Genomic DNA, 6,476 nt, shown 5'->3' with positions numbered 1-6,476 from the left:
GGTTCACATACGTTTTTTTTTCTTTTCTAAACTAAATTTAATACTTCATTATAGCCAAACACCAAACACTTGAGCTTTTGTGTTTGCTATTTTATTTTAATCAATACAGAGCTACAAACTATAAATAAAAATTCTAAAGAGTGTTTGACGAATCCTTCACGGTACGTCGATACTGAAAACATGATCATCCTATGTCTGATATTTACAATAATAATTCCAGTTATCTTACGCAATTTTGACTTTGGTCCACACTTGGCTAGAACTAGTGTTTTTGTTTGTTTGTTTTTCACTCACCTAATTAATTTTTTGGTCCTTTATTGTTGTTCCTAGAGCGCATTAGTGAATCCAAGTCACTTAATCTACTGGCTCAAGCGTCTAAGCAATTCTGGATTATCAATTATCTTGTCAACAACTGCCAACTACACTCCTGCAATCGTATTATTATATCAACACTTCATGTTCGAGGTTCCTAAATCATACGCTCTTTGTGAACAAAGTATTTTCCGCTTAGCTAATAAAAACAACAACAAAAAAAAAACAACTAATCTCAGATCTACTAGCGTACTCTAATTTCCTACTTTGTTTTATTTCTTCCAAATAATAAAGCAGATGTCTTGTGACTAAATGAAACTGCCAAAAACATATGAACCACATCGAACTCTAAAACTAAGTAATTAAAAAAGCACAAAGTTTTCAAGCATGTATGGATAATTTTCTCAAAGTGTTTGCCAACTGGGGTAAAGAAAAAATTTCAGTTGGTTCACGAACTAAAAAAAGTCTGATCTTAGAATACTATCTTAGAATATTGAAACTTTTCGTGTGTTTTTTTTTTTTTTTTTTCTTTTCCAGGTACGATTCGAAACTTTGCTGATGCTTTTCTTTCGGTAAGCAAAAACATCCATGAAGAGACAGTTATGTTTAAAACAAAGAGAAATGCATTATATATACGTATATAGGATAAATGCAATAACAAGGAACACAGTGATGGAATAATTATTTTTTAAACATTTTATCAAGTAGTTTTATTTTATCGTAGCAGACAAAAACACAAAGTCTGTTTAAATTACTACATCATACAGGTACCCGTCATCCAAGTAGACAACCTTCAGTATAAGCATTGTAATCATCGAAACGTTACGTTTTGCAGCGCTCCTTAATGGCTTAGCGGTAAGCCTGAAGACTTCTAATGCTAAAAACGGGGTTTCGATACTAGTGGTGAGTACAGTAGCGCAGATAGCCCATTGTGTAACTTAGTGCAAAGAACAAACAAACGTTTTGTTGTGGTTATAGCACTAGGTAATGACTAGAGATTCACGTGAGACACTGAAATTGGCATGCGTGTGTGTGTTTTAGAGAAAAGCCACAATGGGCTATCTGCTTGAACCCCGGACTTTAGCGTTGTCAGTCCGTAAAGTTGCCGCTGTCTTGCCAAGAAACATATGTAGCTGTAAAATTCCTATGTGGACTCATAACCGTAGTTCGATTTATTGGAAAGACAGGCATGTTTTCTAATAAAAGATCAAAAACTGACCAATGACGTGACACAAGCTACATGCTATTTGGAGAGGGACGTAGGAAATATTTGAGGACAAAAGTACCTTTAGCTAATGCGTTTTTATCGTTTCTCGCTTTAAGTAGCAATGCAAGATTACGCTACTAGGGGGCTCTGTTTGTTTGTTTGTTTGAAGTTAAGCACAAAGTTACCCAATGGGCTATCTGTGCTCTGCCCACCACGGATATCTAAACTCGGTTTTTAGCGTTGTAAGTCCGCAGACATACCGCTGTACCACTGAGGGGAGGGGGCTCTGGATCAGCGTGTTTGGATAGATATCATTAATACAAGTATAAGAAAAAATTATCATTAAATATAAAAGCTATGTAGTGTTGGCTACTGAACTTGATAAAAAGAACCGAATAAGATAAGGACGGAAGTGGACATATCCCTTGATCGGCTAATGATCACATAGCAGACTAAGTTGTCTTGTCTTCACACAGATAATAAAATTCCTGCATAACTGGCTTCCCCACTTTGTCTATCGAAAGCTCAGTGTTTGTATAGAATCTCAGTTTCATCATTATTCCATTCCTTTAGTTAACTTAAGAATACTACTTTAACTATTTTACAATAGAATAACATATCACGATTAGAAATTCTGGTTCTGTTTGTTTAGCCAGTGACATAAAAATAATCGAAGATTTCATACATAAATTTGTTTTAAATTGCGCATTTTTGGCGTGTTTCAAAACAGTTATTTTTTCATCAAAAATACCAAGGTATTTTTTTTTTTTTGTAATTTCATAAAAGAAGAGCACATAGCCTTGGTATTTTTCATGAATTTTATTTTCACACAAGTCAAAAAATGCGAAACTTAAAACAATATTAAGTTTGAAATCGCCGATTAGCTTTATTTGTTAGAAACACTCAAGAATAAAGAACACCAGCTTCAAAGAAGTGTATTATTAGGTTTTTTTGAGGGGAAAAAGGCGAATATCATTTATCCACAATAAAAACACAATTAGAGATGGACCAAATATGGAAAGTAGCCGAAATAACTTTCTTGATTTCGGAATTCTAAATAAAAATTCCTCGTTTTGAAGCCCTTGTATTAATTTTCTTTTCTCGAGGAGTATAGTAAAATCAAAGATAGCCAGAAGTTACACAACAAAAGAGGGTTTAAATATTGGTAATTTTGGTGAAACGAGTACCATTTTGAGAAGCCTACATCAAGTGCATCATTCTACTCCAATAATATCAAAATAGAATTTTTGGGAAATGTTTGAAAATTACCAAGAGTATAGCCTTGGTATTTTTCATGACTTTGTTTTTCAAACAAGCCGAAAGGTGCACAACTTAAAACAATATTAAGTGTGAAATCGCAGATTACCTATATTTTCTAGAAAGACTCAAGAATAAAACATCAGAACTAAAAATATATTTATAATAAGATTTTTTAAGGGTGTTTATTTGTTTGTTTGTAGTTCACCACAAAACTACACAAAAGGCTACGTGTGCTCTCCCCACCACGGGTATCAAAACCCGGTTTCTAGCGTTGTAAGTCTGCAGACATACCGCTGTACTACTGGGGAGGGGGAGCGATTTTTAAGGAAAAAAGCGCATTTCCTTTATCGAGAATAAAAACATAGCTAAAAATGGACTAAATATGGAAAATAGCCGAAATAACTTTCTTGATTTATGAATTTTTAATAAAAATTCCTCCTTTTTGAAGCGCATTTAACTGCAGAAGCAATGTGTGAGTTCACATTCAATTGTCAATAATAAAAGAATATAATTAATTTAATTGCAGAAGCAATGTGTGAGTTCACATTCAATTGTCAATAATAAAAGAATATAATTTAATTTAATTGCAGAAGCAATGTGTGAGTTCACATTCAATTGTCAATAATAAAAGAATATAATTTAATTTAATTGCATTTAATTGCAGAAGCAATGTGCGAGTTCACATTCAATCGTCAATAATAAAAGAATATACAGACTCAGAGTTTAATTAAAAAATGATTGATTTCATCTTTCCTTACAAAAATTTAATAAGCAAAACAAAATAAGAGAATAAGAAATAAACACAAAACTTTAATATTTCACAAATTTGGTATATAAAATATTGAAATTTTCTAACATTTTTATCTTCATTGCAAGAGTTTTTGTTACTTTGTAATTCAGCACCACCACGGGTATCGAAACCCGGATCCTAGAGTTGTAAGTCCGCACACATACCGCCGTGCCACTGAGGTACCATTGGAAAAGTAAAGCGAAATCAAAGATGGGCAAAATTTCGTAAAAACCTTAAGACTGAAAAATGAGAACTTAGTCAATAAAATTATATTTTTGAAAAGTCCCTATCATATAAACTATTTCCTTTGAAGAAAACGATAACCTATTGTACAAGAATTATACAACAAATTATAAAGGACTTACGTGTTTTCATGAAAGTAAACGATTTCTCAAATCGAGATTTTAGAGGGTATTTCGAACATAAACAATAAACAGTGCTGACTTTCTATAAAAAAAATATATTTTTGAAAAGCCCATTAAGAATACAAGTTTTTACGAAAAAATTATCTTTTCAGATATTGAGACAACTGCGTATTTTAGTAATGGCCCCCCAGTGGCACAGCGGTATGTCTGCGGACTTAACGCTAGAATCCGGGTTTCAATACCCGTAGGGGCAGAGCACAAATTGTCCATTGCGTAGCTTTGTGCTTAATTAAAAACAAACAATCTCGGTACAGGAGCAATGTGTGAGTTCACATGGCCCATTCAATCATCAAAAATGAAAGAAATTACAAACCTAGAGTTTAATTAAAAATATATATATTTTCTCAAACCGTGTTTGATTTTATCTTTCTTTTAAAAAAAAAGAAGAAGCAAAATAAAATAACAGTATGAGACATAAAAAAATGAATATTTCACAAATTTGCTAAACAAAATATTGAAAATTCCCAACACTTTTATTTTCATTGCAATAGTAAAGCGAAATCAAAGATAGACAAAATTTTCATAAAAATCTCAAGGCCTCAAAAATGAGAATTTACCCGAGAAAATTATATTTTTGAATAAGCCCTATCCCATACACTATTTCATTTAAATAAAACGATAACCTGTGATACAAGAAGTTTTACCAAAATACAAAGGCCTTGGGTGTTTTCACGAAAACAATCTATTTCTTAAATACGGATTGTAGTGGGTATTTTGATACATAAACAATAAACAGTGACGATTTTCGAAAAATATATATTTTTGAAAACCCATTACAAATACCAGTTTTTACGAAAAAATGATCTTTTCACATATTGAGATAACTGCGTATTTTGGTACCGGAGGAATGTCTAAGTTCACATGGCCCATTCAATCGTCAATAATGAGAGAATTTACAGACTTTGAGTTTAATTTAGAACATACATATTTCCTGAAACCAAGCTTGATTTCATCTTTCCTTAAAGAAAATAGAATAAGCAAAACAAAATAACAGTATGAGAAATAAACACAAAACTTTAATACTTCATAAATTTTTTTAAACAAAATATTGAAAATTCCCAACACTTTTATCTTCATTGCAATAATAAAGCGAAATCAAAGATGGGCAAAATTTTCATAAAAACCTAAATGCTTAAAAATTAGAATTTAGTCAATAAAATTATATTTTTGAAAAGCCCCTAGCCAATACACTATTTTCTTTGAAGAAAACGATAACCTATAATACAAGAATGTTTTGCCAAAATATAAAGGCCATAGGTGTTTTCACGAAAACGAACGATTTCTTAAATGCCACCATTTGGATTGTTTTTACTCTGGGTAAACGAAATTTCAATTTTATTAGCTTTTCTGGTGACAAAATATTTTTTTTAATGATATAATGTCCCAATTTTGAGTATTCGGACGAAATAAGCACAATCCAATCTTGTGTATTAGTTTTGCTTCAAAAAAGTACTTTTTTCCATTTAAAAAAAATTCATATTTTCACCGAAAATTCGAGGCTTTAACCCATGTTTTGTTACCAAAATTTTGAAAAAAAAATGTTTTTTCCCATATTCCAATTCAAAAATACCCTTTATGTAAGAATTTCAAAATGGATATCCTTTCATCAAATTCTCAATATTTATTTCACAATATGTTATCAAAATTTCGCATATCTTCGATTTTATTGTGTTTTTTGTCTTCAGTTATATTGTAAACAAAGAATAGCTATAAAAATAATATTATTCAAGCAAAATCCCAATATCTAAAAGGCCTTGACGTCTTCTTATAAAATGATCACTACTTTTAGATTCGTTTAATTCTGGGTTAGCGAAAGCTTAATTATTTTAGTTTTAACGGGACATAATATTTTTCGTTAATCTTATAAAATGTCAATTTTGAGTATTCCAACAAAATAAGCACAATCCAATAGTTTCACTTTCATTGTAAACAAAGAAGAGCTTTAAAAATAAGAATAATCAAATAAAATCTCATCATCTAAAAGGCCATGATGTCTTCTTGTAAAATAAACTCCACATTTTGGATATTTTTTACTCTGGGTTAGCGAAAGGTAATTTTTTTTTAGCTTTTCACATGACATAATATTTTTCTTTAACGTTATAATTTCTCAGTTTGAGTATTCCGACGAAATCAGCACAATCCCATACTTTTCTATTACTTTTGCGTCAAAAAAAAAATTTTCCCATTCTTTAAAAAATTAATATTTTCACCAAAAAGCTAAGCCCCTGTTTTCCCCAAATCTTGAAAAAAATTGTTTTTCCCCATATTTCAATACAAAGATGACTTTGATGTAACACTTTCAAATTGGATATCTTTTCATAAAAATTCCCAATAGTTATTTCACAATATGTTATCAAAATTTTGCTTTTACTGCTCTGTTTTTGTTTTGTTTTGTTTTCATTTACATTGTAAACAAAAAAAAAAGCTTTTAAAATAAGAATAATAAAAAAATCTCATCATCTAAAAGGCCATGACTTATACT

This window comes from Limulus polyphemus, unplaced genomic scaffold (assembly GCF_000517525.1).
Source record: "Limulus polyphemus unplaced genomic scaffold, Limulus_polyphemus-2.1.2 Scaffold515, whole genome shotgun sequence".
NCBI lineage: Eukaryota > Metazoa > Arthropoda > Merostomata > Xiphosura > Limulidae > Limulus > Limulus polyphemus.
This window is presented reverse-complemented; position numbering follows the sequence as displayed.